The sequence below is a fragment of the Rhinolophus sinicus genome, linkage group LG13 (genome assembly GCF_036562045.2).
Source record: "Rhinolophus sinicus isolate RSC01 linkage group LG13, ASM3656204v1, whole genome shotgun sequence".
In the NCBI taxonomy this organism is placed as follows: domain Eukaryota; kingdom Metazoa; phylum Chordata; class Mammalia; order Chiroptera; family Rhinolophidae; genus Rhinolophus; species Rhinolophus sinicus.
Window position 1 is genome coordinate 41,851,869 of NC_133762.1, and position 9,327 is coordinate 41,861,195.

Genomic DNA, 9,327 nt, shown 5'->3' on the forward strand with positions numbered 1-9,327 from the left:
CACATTCTGAGTAGTTTGAAATGACTGACGCAGCCACCAAACACAGGAATGGATATAGAGAGGGTGCCAAAAAAATGTATACACATTTTAAGAAAGGAAAAAAAATGTATTAAAATTGTAATACAACGAATGATGCTGCATTCATTTGATTAACGCCATCTTTTTTCCCCCATAAGTTTTATTGGGGAACAATGTGTTTCTCCAGGGCCCATAAGCTCCAAGTTGTTGTCCTTCAATCCAGTTGTGGAGGGCGCAGCTCAGCTCCAAGTCCAGTTGCCATTTTCAATCTTTAGTTGCAGGGGGAGCAGCCCACCATCCCAAGCAGGAATTGAACCGGCAACTTTGTTGCTGAGAGCTTGTGCTCTAACCAACTGAGTCATCTGGCCCGTTGTCTTCAATCTAGTTATGGAGGGTGCTGCTCACTGGCCCATGTGGGAATCAAACCAGCAACCCTGTCATTCAGGGCTCACGCTCTAACCAACTGAGCCACCTGGCCGCCCCTGATTAATGCCATCTTTTGAATGCATGTCATACTACACATGTAACGTATTACATACACATTGCTACTGTAATTTAATTCAACTTCTAAAAAGTCCATAGATAACATCTCTTAAAATGTAAACATTTTTTTGGCACTCATGATATAATGTATATGATGCGTATCTGTCAGAGTGCTTACAATAGCCAGCAGGCTCTCTTAGGATTTCTATACCCAATCATCAGGGGAGCCTTTCTTCCTTTGGAACTATGACATGTAAGAATACTGGCTATGTTTTCAAAAAGATGAAGGGAGCTTCAATGGGGAAGAAGCCCAGAGAAATGATAGATTGAGAGAGAGAGAGTTCTAACGACATGGTTGGAGTTATGATTCTAGTTGCACCTTACAACAAAATACCTCTAGAATTCTCAGTTTTGTTAGCCAATATGTTGTCTTTTATTTTTTATTTTTTTAAAAGATTTTATTGGGGAAGGGGAACAGGACTTTACTGGGGAACAGTGTGTACTTCCAGGCCTTTTTTCCAAGTCAAGTTGTTGTCCTTTCAGTCTTAGTTGTGGAGGGCACAGGTCAGCTCCAGGTCCAGTTGCCGTTGCCGTTGCTAGTTGCAGGGGGCGCAGCCCAGGAGTCAAACCGGCAACCTTGTGGTTGAGAGGACATGCTCCAACCAACTGAGCCATCTGGGAGCTCAGTGGCAGCTCAGCTCAAGGTGCCATGTTCAATCTTTAGTTGCAAGGGGGCGCTGCCCACCATCCCTTGCGGGACTCCAGGAGTTGAACCGGCAACCTTGTGGTTGAGAGCCTTCTGGCCCATGTGGGAGTTGAACCGGCAACCTTTAGAGTTAGGAGCACAGAGCTCCAACCACCTGAGCCACCGGGCCAGCCCAATATGTTGTCTTTTAATTTAAAATAGATTGAATTAGGTTCCATCATTTTCAACTGAAAGAACCAAAAATGATAAGGGTGAAGCTCGTTGATTTAGACCTCATAAAATCACAACCTTTTCAACAATGAGAAACAGCATAAACAAAGGAAAAGATAAGTGGTAGAATAAATTATTTACAGTAAACAATGGACAAAAAAGGTCAATGTTCAGAATATATAAAGATTGCCTTTAACTTAGTAAGAAAAAAATAAAATGACTCAAAGGAAAAATGAAAAGAAGGGTGTTATATTAGTTAGAACTCTTTCCTTTGAAAGTGATAAAGCTTAATTCTTACTCTTTCAAGCAAAAAAGGGAATTTGTTGGTTCAAATAACTGAGAACCCAAGGGTGCAATATGTGTGAGGAATGGCAGGATCCTGGTGCTTGGATATTGCCCACAGCAATCAACGGTTCTCTTTTCCTCTCTCCATCTCTTAGTTCTAATTCTTTCTTGTGAGTAGGTTTTATTGTCACCCAGGGTCTCTTCACATGGCAGCAATGTATTTTCCTGCAGTTGCAGGCATGCCTTCGTTGCATCTGTCATAACTGTTTTGGTTGTGTTATAAAACCCAACCCAAACTGGCTTATACAAAAAAGAGAACTCATTAGCCTGTGTAATCAAAAAGGTGTAATCTAAGGTAGGAATGTCTGAGTGATACTTGAAGCAAGAGCTCCAACAATTTCAACGAGGACTCACTTCACTCCCTCCACAGTAGCCTGCTTATTGCTGTGCTGGCTTTATATTCAGGCTCCTCTTGATGGCCTCCAGCAGCCTCAGGTTCCCCCTCATCCTTGATGCTCTTAGTCCAGGGGGGAAAAAGAGTTTTTCCTCTCTTTTAACAATTCCATATTTCAGTGGTTCCGACTCGGTCACATGACCACCCCAAACAATTTCTTTGGCCATGGGAATATGGTTAGTCAGTGTGGATTATATGCCCATTTATGGACTCAAAGAGAAGTCACCTCCACCCAAAGTAGAGAAGCCAAGAATAAGAGAAAGGAGTGGTTCTTTCTCTCTTCCTCCAAAATCCATGTACTGCTACCAGAAGTAGAGTGAAATATATATTACAATGTAAACATATATACTCCAATGTTCTTACACATAGCCCTAACCTAAGAGAGAGACAGATCTGCTTTTGCCCAGAGTCCATATCAATGCCCCCTAAGGCTCTAGCTATGCCAGGGCCATGTATCTTCCCCTGGGCCAATCCATCATTGTGACCCACTGAATGGGCCTTAGGTTGGGCATCCTAGAAGCAGTTCCTGAGACAGGGATTCAGTTGCACATGATTAATCAAGGAGTGCTCTCAGGAAAACCTATAAGGGAGTGAGGGAAGCAGGACAGGACCAGGGAAGAAACTAGGCAAAGGTGAGGGTCCAGTTGTAGCCTAACTTTGGCCTGAAGCATAAATTGCATTACAGAATTGGCTCTCCCCTCTCCCCTTGAGGCAAGGGAGCTGTCTTTTTTATCTCCTTACCTTTAGATGTGGAATGCCCCAGGAGGGGAGAGGTGGGGTGTGATGCTGGCCAGTAAAGGGGATCTAACTGGGGCTCCAACAGTATCTACTACAGTGAATTAGCACGATTGGCCTCTTTGGGTCATTTGTTTGCCTTATGACAGGAGAGATAGTTCTTTTGAGCGACAGAATCGCATAGAATGGGAGAAGAGTGATTCTGACGAGCAGAATCAGATATTGTCTGCAATACACTTCTTTGACTGGCCAGCCCTCGCACACAGGTGACTAAAACTTTAAAAATGCTCCCAAGTAAGATCATGCAGCTGGCTCACAACTGAACAGAAACTCTCTCACTTCTCATAGTGGAGGCTGTCATTGCCTTGCCCAAATCCCCTTGTCCTTACCGCTTTAGTCATACTGGCCTGACTTCTAGCTGCCAGCAGGTGTACGTTGCATAAGGGCTTTCTCTGATTGTTCCTACTCTGTCACCCATGCAACAGGCCAGAAACGCAGAGGAATTGATGTTTCTCCTTCCCTGGGAGCTGCTCTCCACCAATGACTGATAGGAGCTGAAGTATGAACACTTTAGCTTCCTCACTCCTTACAGTGGAGTGACACTGTTTCCCATGGGATTAAGCTCCAGTTGAGCCAATTCTGTAATGCAATTTATGCTTCAGGCTAAAGGGTGCATGATAACGCACTCTATACTGGTTGCCTTACTTTCCCTGTCTCACTTCCCCACTGCTCTACCAGCATTTTCCTTTACCTCCCAAATAAACTACTTCCAGTCAGTTCCTTGTCTCAGGATATGCTTGTGGGGGCACCCAAACTAAAACATCCCCTCCCCAAACAGAAATAGCTCAGGTCATGCAATGTCTGCCACAGGAAGGCGTGTGTGTTTGTGTGTGTGTGTGTGTGTGTGTGTGTGTGTGTGTGTCAGGGGTGAGGGGTGGTTTCCTTGAGCTATAAACTAGCTGCATTCTTCTAATTTAGCTCTAGATGTGGCTCCCCATAGTCAACAACATAAATACACTCTCAAGAAAAACAAAACATCCAACTATTGGAAGGGGGATGAAAAACTTCACTCAATAAAAACTCACATTTGGAGCAGGAGAGAGAGCACACGTTACCTCCCTGTAAGACAGAAGCACCGAGTGTTCTTTCCGTCGGCAGCAGTGTTTTTGATCAGTCCATCTTGCTGCCTCTGGCTGCTCTCCGTGCTCATCCTCCTTGTTCATTGTCCTTCACAGCCACAGCTAAAGGGTTCCTGGGATGGATTCCCTTCTGAATTCTGTACAGCTTTAGCCGTTCATTTCCTGTTGATGTGAGATATGAGGCCTGAGGATGCTTTAAGGTACTGTCCGCCATACTTGCTTCATCATAAAACTCACTTGGATAGCTTATTAAATACATAAATTCACAGTACTGCTCTTCACCCTTCTGAAGGAGACGATCCTGAGAGAATGACGGTTGCCTGGATTGCCTGGAGATCAGAGCAGGAGGCAAAGTTTTCATGATTGTGTCTTAATGGGTGGTACTATCCAGAGCAACAAAAGTTGGAGACAAGGGGAAGGAAGGAAAGCAAACACAAGGTGGTATATTATTGGGCTCACGGCAGCTTCAAGAAAACATACCTGCTAATATATCGTGATGGAAAGAGAGCTGACTGAGTGGTGAACACACAATGTGAGATATAGATAATGTGTTACAGAATTGTACACCTGAAATCTATGTAACTTTACTAACAATTGTCACCCCAATAAAGTTTAATTAAGAAAAAAAGAAAAAAAACCATATCTGGTTATTTAGTCACACAGGAGTCTTCTTAAAAAGTTATGCAAACTTACCATCTCTTGAAATGGTCCACTGAGGAGTGAAACTGATAGAAGTTTTTTTCCTGGTTCCTTCCTGTCTCTTATCGTGTACTGGCCAAAGTTCACCCATGGGGTGTTAACTCCCTAATTGCCTGGGATTCTTTTCCAGTCCTACAGAAGGTGAGGTCAGGTTCCTTCACTAACAAGGTCACTAAATCATAGGTGGTAGGAGAAGAGAAAATCTCTCAAATGAGGAAATGCAGTCAAGGAAAAATTAATTCATGGAGCTTGGAGGTCATAGGTCAAGGGGTGATATTCAAGATATTTAACAATCAGTACATTAATGGGCACAGCTGAATGAAAAATTATTGTAGGTATTATAAGACAAAGAAAATGAGTACTTGTAGTAATAACATTAGGAACCAATATCCTTAGTCCAGGAGAAAAGAGATATAAACATAAAAATCAAAGCAGTTATGCAACACTTTGTAGTCCTACATTTGAATTTGGAATATCAGTTTGACACTAGATGTGTTTTCTTTAAAAAACTCAAAAAGATTATTTTGTAGCTCTGTATATTAAACAACAACAACAATAACAACAACAAAAAACAGCCAAGTCACTAGGAATGAGTATCCTTAGCACCCAGATTATGGTCTCCAAATACCCATTTTTCCCAAAAGGAATCAGAGTCATTTGAAAAAATGTCTGATTCTGTGTCTGGGGCAGAAAATGTACAAGAAAAGCTTGATACATTTTACATTAGAAATGAAAAAAACACACTATAAAATACTACAGTGGGAAGTCAACCGTAATATGGGAAATTTTGAGCATCAAAAAACAGTAATTATAATGAACTGAAAGACATCAAATAGTGTTATTCACCAGTTTATAATGATATTTAAAACCATAAGAAAACCAAAAAGCTTTGATCCACTTTGGAGGATTCCAGGGAATCATCTCATTATTTTGAATACTTGTAAATAAAGGAAAATAAGCACATATGCTTTTACTGTATGAACTATACCTTATGGTAACTAAATAGTTGATGAGGGAATATTATTCTTTATAGAACAATTACAGCTAATAAATGTATAAGGGATGATAGATTTACAATGAAATACCAGAGATTATAAATATTAAGATTAAAATGAAGTAATCATTCTAGGCTAGCTCTGTCTCATATAACTTTCTGCAATGTTCAATACAGAAGCCACTGTAGCTATGAGCACTTAAAATGTGGCTAGTGTGACTAAGGAATTTAATTTTTACTTTTATTCAATTTTCATTAAATTTTAATAGCCACATGTGGCTAGTTGCTATTGTACTCCACAGTACACTTCTAGGGCGTGATTATATTTGGCTGCTAAAATAATTAGGTGAAAGAATGGTGGCGGGTTTATAATAGATGGATTAGAATGACTACCTTTGAATTTACGGATCAATCTTAAAATCACAAAAAGAGACAAACAGACATTACGTTTCCTGATGTGATGCAATAGGAAATATATACTACCACCCTTGCCCCCCCCAAAAAAAAATCAAAGCTCAATTTGATCAAGATTCTAGATCTAACCACCAATATAGGGAGTATAGGGAACAAAGAACATGATAAACAGTACCATAGCAAGAGAGATCAGCAAAATCTAGAATGTGGTAAACCCCTCAGAACAAACAATATAAGTTATTATAACCAAATAATTGCAAGGGAAAAGAAATGGGAGGGCATGGAACCTATAGATCAGAAAGACCTAAAAGATGGATTAATCAAATGCAAAGTGTAGACCTTGTTTGCAACCAACTGTGTCTTAGCTTAGGTCCCCCAGAAAGGACAACTTGATTGAAAAGAGAAAAAAAAAAGCTATGTGCAAATACTTTATTGAGGAGTGCAATCTCAGGGAGCAAGACAGAGGGACTCTATAAGTGAAACAGGAAAGCAGAGAAAGCCAACACAAGGAAGCGTGATCAAGTTGGCCACCACCAAGGGTGATTCTTCAATGCTGTAGACCTTCTCAGAAGCTGCATGTACTGTGTCTTAGGACTGTTGATCTGGGTGTGAAAGGGAAAACCCTGTCCATTGGTTCCCATTGTCTATTGTTCAAAGTTTGCCTCAGAGAGTTAAGTCCCTGGTACTTCTGGGTTGTGTATGCCTGGGTGCCAAGCAGGTTTCCACAGTAACGCACACTGCAGTATTAAAGAAGAGCCCCCAAGGAGGTGCCAGGGCACACTTGCATGAAGCTGGCTAGAGTCTGTGCAGAGCTGATCTAGGCAGCAGTGGCTGAATTTAGAGATAGGTGAGCATGAGAGGATCTGAAGTTAAGCACAGATGTGTCAGAGAGAGAGAGAGAGAGAGAGAGAGAGAGAGAGAGAGAGAGGAAATCAGGGAAGCTTGAATGCTGGGATATTAAGGGATTATTTTTATATTCTTAATTTTTTTGTGAGCTAATGGTAGTTAGGACATTTCTTTTCTTGAGGGCATATCTTTTAGAAATTCATACTGAGGTACTTACATAATACATGAAATGATATGATGCCTGGAATTTCCTTCAGAATAATCCAGTTGGTAAGGAAGAGTGGATGGAAGCATAGCTGAAACAAGATTGACCATGAGTTAGTTCTGCACAAATTTTAGAAACAGTTCACTAACTTTGACATTTCTCTCTCCAAAAGGTTGAGCCTGATTTCCCTCCCCTTGAGTGTGGGTGGGACCTAGTGACACATTTCTAATGAATACAATGTGGTGGAAGTGATCCTGTGTGTGTCTCAAGACTACATCATAAAAGTCATTACAACGTCCACCTTATTCTTTTTTAACTCCTTCGTTCTGGAGGCAGCCAGCCACCATGTCGTAAGGACACTAACAGCTTTATTGAAAGGTCCATGTAGCAAGAAAATAGATGCCTCCTGCCAACATCTTACCAGCCACAGGTGAGAGTCACGTTGAAACAAATCCTTTAGCCCTAGTGAAGGCTTCAGACGACTGCAGCCCAGGTTGAAACGTGACTGCAGTCCATGACAGAGCTTAAACCAGTATCACTCAGTTAAATCACTCCTGAAATACTGACCCAGAGACACTGGATGAGATAACAAATGTTTATTACTGTTTTTATTTGCCAAGTTGTGGTAATTTGTGACACAGCAGTGGTCAATTGAAATCAGTTAATAATTACTGAAGCTATGTGTTGAGGTCATTGTACTATTCTATTTTTGTGTATATTTGACATTTTACCATGATAAAAAATATGGAATTCCTATATTGCATCATCACATAAATGATTTCTAAGTGGATTAAAGAATATCTGTAAAAAGTAAAAATGCCCAGTAAATTATCATCTTTGTTACCTCAAGATAGGAAAGACTACCTTAAAGAAGACACAAAAGGCACAGACTATATAAAACAGCTTGTTAAATTCACCGACATTAAAAATAAGAACTATGTATTGAATTATACCATAAAGGAAGTGAAAAGGTGAAATACAATCTGGAAAATATTTGCCACACATATAATGAAGAAAAGATTAGTATCTGAATATATAAGTCCTATAAATCAATAAGAAAAATAAAACAACACAATAGAAAAATGGGCAAAGGATATGAATGCACAGTTCACAGAAGGGAACACCTAAATGACCAATAAAGAAACAAAAGATTAATCAACTCAACTAGTATTTGCATCTCTGTGTTGGTCCCCACAGTAATTAACACCCCCTCCCCTAGTAGCCATCAACAATGGTTGTCTGGAGTTGGTGTATAAATATCCCCAAATACTCCAGCCCCCTTGTCTCTCTGAGGCATGTATCTTACACCATTTCCCAGAGTTTCCCCATGTAGAATTAAGCTCCAATTCCTCACACTAGCAGACTTGACAACGGACCCTGTATTGACTACCCTTCCCTTCCATGTCTCACTTCCCCACTCCCCTACCTGCTTCTTCAGGTTAAGACCCACATTAACTGTGAATCCTTGCCTCAGGGCTTTGTTCTGGGGGCACCTAAACGAATATAAAATTGTTCAAGCTTCCTTGCCAGCACCAGATAGAATCTGAGCCCTGGCAACTCTGTGGGAACTTTCCACATGAAAAAAAAGCTATAGCTTCCCTTGAAATGCATATGAGAAAAGGGACTTGTTGGCTTTAAGCCAGGCCTGAGGGTGGGGGCCAGACCACTGGCCAGAGGCACAGACTTCAAAGCTGCCTCAAGCCCTGGACTCTGGCTCATGAACTTCCTGTATATTGCTTTCTTTCTATCTTCTTTGAACCTTGTCAATAATTAATGCCCTTGGCCCTGACTAGCTGGGGTTCATAGCTAAACTCCCCCTGTGCCTTGAGCCATTTTTGATATGCTTACCTGGCTTTAGCCTGTTCCACTGGTTAAACACTGCAATCTGGGCCACACCTCTAGTCACAGGCCAGACGTTTGGTCAGCTGGTTCTGCACACAGGGTTATCCACCACCCTCCCCCACCTTGGGGTTTCTGCCACAGTCACAGTACACGTGAATGCAAGAACCACTTTGCAGTAATGAAGGCTGCGTTGCTGCCAGTGACGTCTCAGATGATGGGAGTTAGTGCCAGTGGCTCAGCAGCAACGTGAGATGGGGACCTCTGTGTACGCAGCAGAAGCCTTGATCACGACACTGA

At 41.4% G+C, this 9,327-nt stretch overlaps 1 long non-coding RNA gene across 2 annotated transcripts; it reads right to left on the reverse strand.

Annotated features, from left to right (window-relative positions):
* Nucleotides 1-910: 910 nt before the first annotated feature.
* LOC109448414 (uncharacterized) lies at nucleotides 911-7,852 on the reverse strand. Of its 2 annotated transcripts, XR_002137518.2 has the most exons (4): nucleotides 7,610-7,852; nucleotides 7,201-7,279; nucleotides 4,724-4,901; nucleotides 911-4,359 (listed from the first exon to the last, which is right to left on the reverse strand). It is a non-coding gene; the product is annotated as an uncharacterized LOC109448414 (long non-coding RNA). The 2 variants fall into 2 exon arrangements; XR_012491233.1 differs by lacking the exon at nucleotides 4,724-4,901 and having other exon boundaries at nucleotides 7,610-7,811.
* Between the last annotated feature and the right edge of the window lie 1,475 nt (nucleotides 7,853-9,327).